Genomic DNA, 14,620 nt, shown 5'->3' on the forward strand with positions numbered 1-14,620 from the left:
TTGAACTCGTTTAAATCACGGAATGAACAGACAATTGTTTAAACAACTTCAAGTAACGTTAGGCTCGGTGGCTTAGGTTAGCCATTTAACAACTCATCACAATTTCGACATTTCTTAAGCAATCATGGTCATATTACATGGAAATGTTACTCTGTTTGTCTTGATTCTAGCTATAATAACATTTAAGCTATGACATTAATACGTTTTGAGCAAGAGCCGTCTGAACACCTGTAACGTTAGCAGCCTATTAACGTTGGCTGGGCTAGCTAGCTAACGTAAGGTCCACCACAGAGGTCAATGCAAGCAGCTAGCTATCATGACGTTCTTTTTCGAAATGTCATTTCTACCCCACCTATATACACAAAACTGCATTTGTAGCTCTGTGTCGTTATAACTAAGATATCTGTCCGGAAAAATAATTTTTCCATCGACAAATTAAGTCAATACTTACATTTGAAAACTCCCGCTGCGGTCCCGGAGATCTCTTCGTTCGCCATCTTTTTTTATTTTTCTCACTGCCCAGTGACGTTTCACCTCTCGACTTCCGGAACAGTATGCTCTGGACTATGCTACATTTACGCCCATTTTTTCGCCGATTTCGCCTACTATATAGTACCTACTATATAGTAGGCGAAATACAGTATGCACAGTTTTGATGCAGCATGCTGCATCTCGCCTACTATATAGCAAGTAGTATGCAATTCGGACACGGCCACGCACAATTAATGCTGATGATCATTCAATGATGATTCCACAGCTTTCATCTATGACATCATAGAACAATCATAGCCATATAAAAGACAGCAAATAAGTAAAGATCCATCACACATTCCGTCTCCTCCTGGAGTGCATTCACCATTAATTTCCTGTGAACGTTTCAGACTTTCCTGATGGCTTTTCCGCATTTAAAGCTTCTCATTGGAGTTGCTCTCTTGGTTGCTGCGGCCAAAATCGATCCTTCGGACATCAAGGCCTTCAGAGACACCCTGATGTCTCTCACTGTGCCTGACCAGTGGGCTGCCTCTCCACCCACTAGAACGGACCGCGTCTTCATCACCCACGACTGCCACTTACTGGACCATGACGACGGCCGGTTCGCTGGTCTTCAAACGGGGACAGAGACGCCCGACGCCCAGCAGATGGAGACCAGCATGTTCTGGGTCTGGGACCTGTTAGTTAAGACATTTGCGACAAAGAACACCAACGCCCACCAGAAGACGAGAGTAGCCCTGGTCATCCCCATGATCGAAACACCGACAAGGGTCAGCGCTTTCGACAGCGGCGCACAGAAGAAGACCGGCGGGTTCTGGGACTTCTCAGCTAAGACCTCGGCTAAAATAGTCCTTGCTGTGGGAGTTACGTTCCTAGGAGCAGCAATGTTCTGCCTTCTGCGAGGAATTCATTAGGGGCAGTCCTCCAGGTAAACTGGGCAGCATGGAGGGGACTGAGGAGGTGCAGACTGGCCAATAGGAGGAGACTGACAGAAACCTCTGATATTTTCTTTTTTGTTTGTTGTAATAGTTTAATAAAAGTGTCAAAATGTATAGGGTATCTGTTTTTGAGGCTTTGTTGTACCCTAGGCTTACTAAATGGGCTCTGGTAGCCTAGGGAGAAAGAGAGAGGGAGAGAGAGACCTTGCTGCTTTCATATCTCTCAATAGCTGTCTGTTGATTTTGTACATTCAACTAGAGTTTTTAGACCTTTTTAACGACATCGGTATCGGCCGTTATGCAGCCGACATGTCCCTATTTAAAAAACATTATTTCCGCCTGTATTTTCCACTTAAACGCTGTAAAATAAAATAAAAACGGATATTTCTACAATTATCCAGTAGAGGGAGCTCTAATGCAAGTGAACTGCAGCACTTGTGCCTCCCATATCCACAGCAAAGAGTCAAGACACGACGTGCCTGCCTTGCATTACCGACAGTGCCTTCGGTAATGAATGAAGGTTTGTATTATGTGCACTAACTTACTACACAGTTTGAATTTATTCTGAATACTCAGCAATGAACCTGTGAAAGTTTACGACCACACTGCTTATCAATCCTCATTATCGAGCGAGCTATGTAACATTTGGTTAACTATTTGAGGTGGCTAGCAAGCTTATTATGAAGTGGCCGTGAGGCAGGTGGAAGTTTTGCTGACCGCAAGATGTTATGAGGGGAAAATGGATCTAACGTTAGCTACATTTGCAGAGGACATCGCTGTATTCTCAAATAAATAACCAGCCGAAATAAAATGGTGACTGAATGCATCACACGTTTTGTTCTTTTAATCTGAGATAATGATATTAGTTAGCTTGTAACGTAAGCGGAGGGCTACAAAACGTGTCAGTCAAGACAAACATGCGCACAGGCCAGCGCGCAGACTGGCTATTCTCCGGCTCACATTCTCTGCGCTACGATCGGATTGTTGCTGACGAATGACGACGACAATATTCTCGGCACCAACAACGATCGTAGCGCAGAGAATGTGAGCCGGAGAATAGCCAGTCTGCGCGCTGGCCTGTGCGCATGCGTGCTGGAGCAAGTGGGGAAAGGCGTGTAAAGATCATATTACAGAGGCTAAAGACCCCGTATTTGAAAACGACAACAATGCCTCGCGTTGAGGAATCTCAACTGTCGATTCATCCAATCTGATTGATGAAAACAACCGTTTAGCGGCCGAAAATAGATTTTGAGAAACTGCATTCTTGGTTCCCCCGATCACCGTCATTACATGGATATACTGGCTCGCGCTGGATTTTAAATTTCTTCTACAGGCCTCCGAATTACACAAAAGTGATCTCGGTGAGTCAAACTTCTTATAATATGTCGTAAATAAGGTCCAGGTTGTCAAAAACGAGCATTGCCCTTTAAGTCTGGACGAATTTAGCTCGATATGAGCAGAGTAGGAATGATGCCTGAAAGGGCTTAAGTACAACCACCAGTTTGAATTGTTCGCCTACCGCCCCCCAGACCACGAGTTATGGGTATTGATTTAACCGGCCACGATAGAGATGAATGTGTCCCAATGGGGCTTGTTCTCAGTTATACTCCTCATGGGTTAAAGCGGGGAAAAATCCTGCGACGGAAAGACTGCCCGCGCGAGTGAAACCTCCTGCCCTGACAGGAGGTTTCAGGTGCCAAAAGGGCTCTTGACATTTTATGTAATAAAACATACAAGAAAACTACAGTGGCCTAAATGAGGGCACTGCAATACTGTGCGCTGCACTTAACGAGTTGATAGCCACCATAGGGGAGGGGGGTTAACAAGGCAACACAGTGCAGAAACAGGACCATCCCACTCCGCAACGACGAGCTTGCGTGTTTAATAATGTGTATGTGATGTGGATGTTGATTTGGAGCCAGTGCAAAGATGCCAGGATAGGGGTGATATGGTATTTACACACTCCCATCCGGATCCTGGCAGCACTGTTCTGGATGTACTGGAGCTTTTGTGGGAGGAAGAGGATGAGTACTTTTTCTTTCCTTTTTTTCTTGAGTTACTGATATTTATTTAGCTTTTTATGTATAAGACTTTAATTTATATGTATATTTCTGTAATTCCACGGTTGCTTTGGCAATATGAACACTTGTTCTTTCATGCCAATAAAGCCCATTGAATTGAATTGAATTGAATTGAGAGAGAGGAGGAGGATGAGCCAGAGAGATAGAGAGAGAAGGAGGAGGAGCCAGAGAGAGAGGAGGAGGAGGAGGGAGGATGAGCCAGAGAGAGAGAGAGGAGGAGGAGCCAGAGAGAGAGGAGGAGGAGAGGCCCGCCGGCCCGCCTCCTCCTCCTCTCGCTCTCTGGCTCCTCCTCCCCTCTCTCTCTCTCTCTGGCTCTTCCTCCTCCTCCTATAAAAGAGAGAGATAGAGAGGATCCTCCTATAAAAGAGAGAGATAGAGAGAGAGAAAGAGAGGAAAAGAAAGAGATAGAGAGGATCCTCCTATAAAAGAGAGAGAGAGAGAGAGGAGGAGGAGCCAGAGAGAAAGATAGAGAGCGCTAGAGAGAGAGAGAGAGAGAGAGAGAGAGCGCGCTCTCTATCTCTCTCTCTGCCTCCTCCTCCTCCACTCTCCCTCTCTCCGGGGCTCTCTGGCTTTTATACACCCCCTGGCCGACGTCACAAGGGCGCTCTGTGACGTCACGATTTACAAGGCTCTTTTGACAAAACTACCAACTTTGTGAGTCACAGTTGAGTTCTAAAATCACTTGATTGGCACTTTTGGTTACATTTCTGACAGTGTACTAGACGTAGTGAGCCGTAAGCGGTCATCCGTCTTATTTCTAGCCACTAGGAAAGACGTTGCCATAAAGCAGGGCTGCCAAGTTTGACCAAAAACTTGGAGTGAGATTTATCCCCTTCCCCGTTAATTTTATTGTCGAGCGAGTTGTTGACAGCGGGGGGGGATTGATCATTTTTATTGTGATTGTCGCGCGAGTTGTTGACGGGGGAAGGACTTTTGCCCTGAATTCTGCACCTTTGGTCGTGAGGCGGGGTTCGTTCGATCCACCCGATCCCCCCCTGGCTACGGGCCTGTAGTATGTAAGGGTTGGTCATTTCTTCGCGTGAGAATTGTTATGTGTGGCGTGTGAGCGTGAGAAGAGACTGAAATGCGTGTGTCTCACGCTCAATGCGTGAGACTTGGCAGCCCTGATACCATATGGGACTGTGGTGCCGGTGCGTGCTATGTAGGCTACAGTAGCCTACAATCAGCAGTCTTGTGCAAGTATAGCGGTGACGGAGTTAGGGGTGGGGAGTCAGGGAGAGTCAGAGGGGGGACACGAGCCTTGCTGATGAGGATGCTGATGGACTCGATAATGGGGGTGTATAAGAGTAGCCTACCATCATCGTCTTTGGCAGGTTGTATTTCATCAGCTGTCTCAGGAAATACATTCTGCTGTGCCTTGGAGCTGATGTTTCCCTCCCACTGAATTCCGCAGAGATGACCAGGGAGTCGTTCAGGATGATGGGGGGGGGGGGGGGGGGGGTTCTTCCTGAAGTATAGAACCATCTCCACTGTCTTAAGAGCATTGAGCTGGTTGTTTTGGAAGCAGAGAGAACAGCCCGTTGCCCTTCAGGATCCTGTTGGCCTTGGTCTTGCATCTTCTGGTGTAGATGTCCTCGAGGTGGGGGAGTGGTGCCCCTGGTTGGCTCTGTGGGCTGCAGGGGGTCTGTGATGGATTTGAGGTGCAGCAGAACAAGGCGAACATCGGACTAAACCAATGAGTGTGCCTGTCACTTACATCACATATTAGCCACCAGGTGGCAGTACAGGGCTGAGACACGTATCCTCCTCCCACCGGTCCTCACCCAAACAGACGGCCCTGGTGCATGGTCGGTCTAGTGCCCATGGTCTAGTGCCCTAGCCACCAAAGGTCTGTTCTTGTCTGTGGTCAAGGACCCATGGCCTAGATCAAATAGCCTAGACACTGCAGATCAACCTAAGAACACCACCCCTACCGTGAAGCATGGAGGCGGCAGCATCATGTTAGGGATGCTTCTCTGCGGCAGGGATTGGAAACTCACAAAGACAGAGGCCACATTGCTGACAAATGTGCTAGTGGCAAGTATTTTGTTTGTAATTAATTTAGGAAAATATGTCAATATGTTTTCTTTTTTGTGACATTGTAGAGTATTTTGTGTTAATCAGTGACCCAAAAAGGACATTAAATCAATTTTGATTCCACCTTGTAACACAATTAAAAGTCAAAAAGTTCAAGGGGGTGAATACTTTTTATACTGTTTATATCAGCCTATAGTTTAACACTGAACTATTTTCTTTCTTTTTTTTTTTACAATTAGGCTAATAGACTTTGGAGACTTAAAGTTACTCGTAGCACATTTGAAAGGACCCCAAGACGAGGCGCCAGGACAGCCTTGAAACCGACCGTTGTCGTTGTGAACACTAAAAATAACTGCATATTGAAAAAGCGGAGGATATCAACAAAGATATTACGACAAAACAATTCATAACAAGCCGATTTTAAATGACAAGCAAACAATCGTTCTGCATCTCTCTCTCTCTGCTGTCTCTCTCTGCTCTCAATTCAATTCAAATGACTTTATTGGCATGGGAAACGTCCGTTTATTGCCAAAGCAAACATCACAAAAATCTTCAAATATACATGTAAATACGAAATTGGTGAAATGAATGAATAAGTGTAGGAATATTTACAAATGTATTTAAACTGGTACTTTTAAGTACAGTGCGCGATGTGCAGGGATACTTATTGATAGTCTTTAAGGTGGTTGTCTTCCACGGATGTCCTTTTCCTGTCACAACTCTCTGTCTCTCTCTCTCTGCTCTCTTCATCTGTCTCTTTCTCTCTCTCTCTCTCTCTGTACTTAAAGTGACGTCTGATTCGTCTGACTATACAAGGACACAGAAAGCATTTCATATGGGACAGCGACCATAGGGGACACATTCCATTCCTAAAATATACCCCTTCGCCTACTTGCTTGTCGATTCCTTGTTGATTATGGACTCAGTGAAGCAGTTTGGCTCTGTGGCCTAGTGGTAGAGTGTCCGCCCAGAGACTGGGAGGTTGTGGGTTCAATCCCCGGCCGAGTCATACCAAAGACTAAAAATGGGACCTCCCTGCTTGGCACTAAGCATCAAGGGTAGGAATTGGAGGCTAGATCACCACTGCGGTTAAATGCGGAGATAAAAATTCATACACTCAGGTGTGTAACAATCAGTGGAACTTTAACTGAGATATGTCCGGGGCGGGGTCTTCCAGACTGTTACGCCCCCTGGTGGTTCGAGGCAGAAGAGCGCAACATAGGGCGACACAATGGGTCAGTGAGGGCGACACAATGGGTCAGTGAGGGTGCAAGTACACAAAACCAAGAGACGAATATGCTATAAAGAATTTATTACCAAACAAAGGCAACACAGGGAAGTCAGTGAGAAACTAAATGTGGCACCAAAATAAAGAACCAAACATAAATCCCGCCCCTCCCTTAACAGGTGCAAAGCACCCAACAAAATACAAGGAATGGTGACCACAACTAAAACTGGGGTTCTAACAGAAAATAACTACATGTGGTGAAAGAAATGGAAACCCCGGGGTGTCTAAGGCCTGCTCACTGCTCCCTGTGTGCAAACAGACAAAAAGGGTTAAAACAAATACAACTAAAGTGGGCTGGTAAGCAAAACAAGGATCAGGTTAACAACTAATAATACTACATTGAAGCTCCAACAAAAGGTTAACCAATAACACAAACAAGAAAGCTAAGCTAAACAAAACCAAACCGCTCTACATACCCAAAGCTCTGCCACCGCTCAGGTAGCAGAGACAGAACTGAACACAAAAGGACATATATATAGGGGAGGGACACCAGGCGATTGGATGATTGGGGAGGTGGGCTGGAGAACCGGAACAGGTGTGAATGATGAATGATGATTGGAACCAGGCGGCCGCATCTGCTAGAAGCTTGACAATGAAGAAACAGAAGGGGGAGACAAAAACAACACCAAGACAACACCAAACACATACTGGGCCCAAAAGAAAACAACACAGCCCACACAAACAATACGTAACACAGACATTCCAGAAGAGGGCCATGCCCGGGCCACCCTTTACTCAGAGAAGGCCTCTTCTGGCTGGGATTGCAGCTGGCCAGGCTCCCCCCGAGGGAGAAAAAGTATTTTCCAAGATTTAAAAAATAAAAAATAAAAAAAGGTAGAAAATGTATTTATTTTGATGACATTCGCAGTAACAGCAAGAAATTGTCAAGGTTACACGTTTTCTGTGTTACCCATGGAGGTGTTACCTAATCCGCAGTGTTCCAACACACCACCACTGCTTCCGTTTCAATTTGTTACATTTTGTCGGGGCTGAATTATACCTCCATGGGGCTGAATCGCTAGTACCGTTTATCCGTGATTGCGGTTGTCCAGTTGAAGCGAGCTAGCGAAAAGTTATCCTGGATATGTTGAACGAGCTTCGTAGTACGGGGCCCCGGAGTCTGTTTCATAAAGCTGGCTAACTGAGTAAGCCTGACTTCTGCAATGAGTAAAACCTGGAAACTCTTCAGATCTGGAACATGGACTGAGGTAAAACAGCTTTCCGGGTTTTAACAGACCCCAGGGCGCCGAACCATCGGCCGCTTATCTCGCTACAAGGCCGTAAACTGCAGGAGAGACCAGTCCAGACCAGTCTGATCGGGGAAGGAGGGGGGAAAGCTGCTGCTCGCCTGGTGTTCAACCACCCCAGGTTCTCCCACACAACTTCCCTTCTCCGTTCCCTACACTGGCTGCCTGTAGCGGCTCGCATTCCAGTTTAAAACTCTGGCTCTAGCCTACAGGGCAATGAAAGGAACAGCCCCCTCCTACCTCCAGGCCATGGTCAAACCCTACACCCCCTCCCGACCGCTACGCTCTGCTACCTTGGGGCGACTGGTTGCCCCGTCACTCCGAGGCCCCTGCGGTCGATCGACACGGTCACGGCTCTTCTCTGTCCTGGCCCCGCAGTGGTGGAACGAACTGCCCACTGATGTCAGGACAGTAGAGTCGCTGCCCATCTTTCATCGCAGGCTCAAAACTCATCTCTTCAAGAAGTACTACCACAATCCTCCCTCCTAAGCACTTATTGTATTTCATTGTATTGTATTGCACTGTATTTTAGATTGCTATTCTTGCACTTTGCCTTCAGCACTAGATTATGCTTAGTCACGTGTTTTAGAAAGAAGATGCACTTATGAGTTCTGGCAAGTAGAAGTACATTGGCTTTTCCTACGTTAAATGCAATTATTGTTAGTCGCTTTGGATAAAAGCGTCTGCTAAATGACTGTAATGTAATGTAATCTGTCATGTTTGTATACTCTGTACCTACTGTAACTACCTACTGTTTCATTAACATGGCATACTCCTGATTTGACATGGTACAGCTAGATTATAGACTTTGTAGAATGTTTGTATTGCTGACTCTATGTACCTGTGTACCCCCTTCAAAAAACAACGGGTGAAAAATCGACACAGTCCCTGGTTCACTCACGAGTTGACAGTGCTCCTAAAGCAAAAGAAATGATGCCTGGCACAAAGCTCGGCTATCAAAGTCTGCCACGGACTGCCTCAAATTCTGTCAGCTCCGAAACAAGGCCTCACAAGCTGTACGTCAGGCCAAATCTGGGTACTATAAGGAGCTCCAATCCCAACTCCTTTTGGAAAACAGTGAGAAAACTTGAGAACAAGCCGTCATCCCTCCCCCTATCACTCAGAGAGAACAATCTCATCATCACAGATAAGAACGCCATGGCTGATATATTTAATGGTCACTTCATTAAATCTGGCTTTGTCTTTGAGTCGCTAAATCCTGCATGTACATCAGAGAACAGTCTGTCCCCAGGTCCTACTGTATTGCCTTCAGTCACCCAGAGTCCTGTTTGCCCCCCCATGCCCCCCCCCCCCCACCTCCATCCTGTTTCAGAGGGGGAGGTTCTTGGGGAACTGTCAGCGCTAGACCCCCCAAAATCTGCTGGGCCCGATGAGATTGCTGCATTTTTTGTTAAAACTGCGGACCCCATCATTGCAGCTCCTTTGGCAGGCCTTTTCAACCTCTCCCTCCATACGGCTGAAATACCTGCAGACTGGAAGGAAGCAATCCTGCTTCCCTTGTTTAATGGCAGTGAGCAATCTGACCCTAATAATTACAGGCTTATCTCCATCTTGCCCTGTGTGTCCAAGGTATTTGAGAAACTTGTGAACAAACAACTTACAGACTATCTGGACGTGTATGGCATCTTATCCGGGGTGCAGTCTGGTATTCGCGCTGGGTATGGGTGCACTACAGCTACCCTAAAGGTTCATTGACCTTGCCAAAGCTATGGACACTGTTGACCACACCATTCTTATCAGCAGGCTGAGCAGTATTGGGGTCACAAATCACTCACTGGCATGGTTTTCTCACTATCTTTTCCACGGGGTGCAACGCGTAAGGTTTGATAGCTCTGTCTCACACCCCTCACAGTCACCAAGAGTGTCCCTCAAGGTTCCATACTTGGTCCTACCCTGTTTTCCATCTACATCAATAACATAGCACTGGCTGCTGGCAACTCACTCATTCATCTTCATGCCGACGACACAATTCTTTATGCCACAGGCCCCTCCCCCACCACTGTTCAATCCACTCTCCAGGATAGCTTCCTCCAGGTACAACATGTCTTTACCCAACTCAAACTGTCACCACTACACTCTTTACTCCCTGTTAAACTGGCCCTCACTACACACCCAACGCAACATTCACTGGCTCACCCTCATCTATAAGACCCTTCTTCACCGGTCAACACCCTACATGTCTCGCCTGCTGCATTCTCTCCCTGTCACATACAACACCCGGTCCTCTCTCTACATCCAACTGAAAATACCCAACTCCAAAACCTCTCTGGGACTTCTAACTGGCTAGGACCTAGCTCTGTAGACAGTAAGACCAGAACAGTGTCTTCTCAAGACTTGGGAATAAATCTATGTAGCACTGTAGAGTTTACAGGAAGCTGGCTAGGCGGCTGTTGATTAGCTAATAAACGCCTCTCTTATTTCACGAGCATTCATATGTAGGCTATCTTAACCTGGATTACATCTACATGTTGCTATTCAGTACAGTAGTTCAGTAATAAGTTTAACTAGCCAACCAGTGTCTACCTCACTCACTCACCGTCTAAAGCATCTTCTGGGGGCTGGGGGTGGGTGTCTAGGTCAGACGAGGCCACAGCTGATTCTGTGAGTAGCAGGACATAAAGGATTTAAAAAGAAATCAACTCTATATGAATTTCTATTAATTAACTTAACACTATTTATTAACCATGGATTTCTTTATGTAATGTAACTGTTTCATATGTAGGCTATCTTAACCTGGGTTAACTTACATCTACATTTTGCTATTCATAGCAGTACAGTAGTTTAGTAATAAGTTTAATAGCCAACCAGTGTCTACCAGTCACTCACTCACCATCTAAAGCATCTTCTTGGGGCTGGGAGTGGGTGTCTAGATCAGAGGGGGGCACAGCTGATTCTGTGAGTAGCAGCACATAAAGGTTTTAAAAAGACATGTCAACAGGACCGGCTAGCTAGCGTAGCACATTATAATTTAAGCATTCATGCGAGTGGAAACATGTGTCCTGGCTGCTGCTACTGGATTTTTATGTATTTATTTGCACGGGAAGTATTTGCAAGTGTGCCAGCTGGCAAGCTAGCTAACAGTAGCCACCTCACTAGAACAGTGCAGTGGTTGAGGCTGGCTAGTGAAAGCTAGCTTACTAGAACTGTAGTAGCTGTCTAGTTAATCTGTCATTTAGTTAATGGTAGCGTAATGTTATCTAGCAGCTAGCTTACCAGAACAGTAGTTGGCTGGTTGCTAGAACTGTAGCTAGCAGTAGCTGTCTAGTTTATGGTAGCTAACGTTAGCTAGCAGCTAGCTAACCAGATCGAGTTGTTACCAGAACATAAGCTTACTAGCTAACGTTAGCTACCTAGCTTAGCACTTTCACAAACTAGGCTAACGGCTCTCGTTGTCATGGTTAATGTGAGACCGCGGGCAACTGACCGACCGTCTTAACAACATAGTTACTCTCACCTTTCTAACATATATATATATATATATAATATAATATAATATAATATAATATAATATAATATAATATAATATAATATAATATAATATAATATAATATAATATAATACCGTCTTAACACAGCTACTCTCAGCTTCCTTGTGGAAAAAAATGCTACTGGATTTTTATGTATTTATTTGCACGGGAAGTATTTGCAAGTGTGCCAGCTGGCAAGCTAGCTAACAGTAGCCACCTCACTAGAACAGTGCAGTGGTTGAGGCTGGCTAGTGAAAGCTAGCTTACTAGAACTGTAGTAGCTGTCTAGTTAATCTGTCATTTAGTTAATGGTAGCGTAATGTTATCTAGCAGCTAGCTTACCAGAACAGTAGTTGGCTGGTTGCTAGAACTGTAGCTAGCAGTAGCTGTCTAGTTTATGGTAGCTAACGTTAGCTTGCAGCTAGCTAACCAGATCGAGTTGTTACCAGAACATAAGCTTACTAGCTAACGTTAGCTACCTAGCTTAGCACTTTCACACACTAGGCTAACGGCTCTCGTTGTCATGGTTAATGTGAGACCGCGGGCAACTGACCGACCGTCTTAACAACATAGTTACTCTCACCTTTCTAACATATATATATATATATATATATAATATAATATAATATAATATAATATAATATAATATAATATAATATAATATAATATAATATAATATAATATAATATAATACCGTCTTAACACAGCTACTCTCAGCTTCCTTGTGGAAAAAAATGCTTATGGGCTCCCAGTCTGCTGCCTTTTCTCCTGGCCTCTCTCTCCACTCTTTTCTCCTGGCCTCTCTCTCCACTCTTTTCTCCTGGCCTCTCTCTCCACTCTTTTCTCCTGGCCTCTCTCTCCACTCTTTTCTCCTGGCCTCTCTCTCCACTCTTTTCTCCTGGCCTCCCTCTCCACTCTTTTCTCCTGGCCTCTCTCTCCACTCTTTTCTGATGCCCGGATTTATGTTTGGGCTTAATGTGTATGATTTAACGTTAGGCTATTAGTGCTAGTATTTGACAGCCAGCCTGTATAGTGACGTTAAAGTCAAAAGAGGTGAGACTTGCCAGCATGAACCATGGCATGGACCAAACCATTTAAGAAGGGGGATATTGCTCAGTAAATTAAAACTTTTTTCATCTGTATTGCATTATTTGTGTCTTAATTTGAATTGTGATGCAGCATTAGTGTGACTGATCTACATGCAGAATAATTTCATCATAGAAAGAGGGACCTCTTGTTTGTTTTGTGGGCCCTGCTTGCTAGTGGGCCCTTATAATCATGATCACCTTTCACCCTAAACAAGAGAGCTCCAACCCGCAGACATACATTCTTGCATTGAGCCACTTAGCTACTCGTGTTTCAACGCGTCATTGTTCCCGGCTTTCACCGATTGGCTAAGGGCTTTCAAAAGAAGTAGTCAAGTAGCCGTGACTGTTTGTAATCCGTCTCTCTCTACCTTGGGACCTTTTCCCCGTTTGTCACGCCTGTAAAGATTTGGAATAGCATATCCTTTATCCATCTGAAGAAAACAAGAGACACGCTCCTAATTCTTTTTAGAAAACACACGTTTCCATCACAACCTCTTCACCAACCTTTCACTGTAGGCTACAACAATCTTCAATTCGGTAAGTTGTATGTTCATTTTTATATTTAAGAATAGAGCTCAACGGTTTTGGGCTTCGGTTTAGAAAGTGAATTTCTCATACATTTAGGGTTCGTTCTTTAAAATCATTAAAGGGTTTTAAGCCTGGAGCCAAGTCAACACGCTAGCTGATGAATCGTGATCTTAGGGACCGTTCTTAATTCATGGGAGGGGGTTTTAGTAGCTATGCATTGATCACACGAGCCCGTGTACTTCTGCACCCGTGCCTTTGTCTTCGCGGTTCTGTTCGTCCACATGCAACCAAGCTTTCGGGCCCCTGAAACCGTGTTCGTTTGAAACCGGAGTCCAATTCCGGTTTCAGCGGTTGCGTATGTGCTAGTGGTTGAGGTAAAATGGTAAACGTAAGAACAATGTTGTTGCTACTTATTAGCATGCTGTCGGCAGTCTTTGGGTGTCATATCCAGCTGCTTAACCTGGTCAACGAACAGAGGCGCCTGGACGAGCAAATATTTTTATTTATTTATTGTGTTTACATTGTATTCATTGGTGACATTAAGGAGCAATTCTACCTCACTATCTGTCCAAACAAAAGATTCTGCCCTGTGAGTCGCCATTGTTGTTTGTGTTTTCGTATTTCCCTTTCCGCGCTTCTGTTCCGGTATTGACTCTGGCTTCTGATTGGTTAAAAGGGCCTTTACTTTTGAAGTTATATCGCCACCTACTGCTTAGATTACATCACTTGCCGTCGGATTTTGCGGTTTCGCCACTCGTGGGGACGAAGCGCTGCACAAATAAAGCTTTGATTGATTGATTGAGCAGGGAGGAGCGAGAGCGAGCCCATAGGAGGGTGGAGCCCAAGCCCCCAGGAATCTAAAGTGAAACCCTATTGAACCGCGCCATCTTGGTTACATTTGTAGTCATTTGGCTATTTCCGGTAGCTTTTGTACTTGCGCAGTTGTGCTTTTCTGTCCTACGGGCGTCCATGAACAAGTTCACGTTTATGTGAAATGCAATGAAATGAAAACCGGCTTGCATATTAACCTGTTTTTGTCAAATAAATCCATTGGAGACATTATTTTTTATCCAGGCATCTTAGTTTTAACAGGTTAATTATAGCTGAACATGTTTTGTGAATCAAATGGTAGATGTTAGATCATCTGGGAGAAAGTCTGTGTAATTGTGTATAAGTTGCATTTCCTATCACTGGAATTTGCTGGAATGCTTGTATATTTATTGTAACAAAAAATGTTATTTTATTGCGACTTGCCACGCTATTTAGTGGCGCAGTGTAAAAAGGGGGCAGAGAAGTGTACCATACTGTTGAAAGCTCAGAGACAAACTGAGACCCACCAGGAAATACAAGTACGCCTATAGGATAGGCGGAGCATAAGTCCCCTACCTAATCTAAAATAGTGGTGATTCTCCACAGAAAAGAGCAGAGCTTTAT

Source organism: Borostomias antarcticus (assembly GCF_949987555.1).
Source record: "Borostomias antarcticus genome assembly, chromosome: 26".
NCBI classification, from domain to species: Eukaryota; Metazoa; Chordata; class Actinopteri; order Stomiiformes; family Stomiidae; genus Borostomias; species Borostomias antarcticus.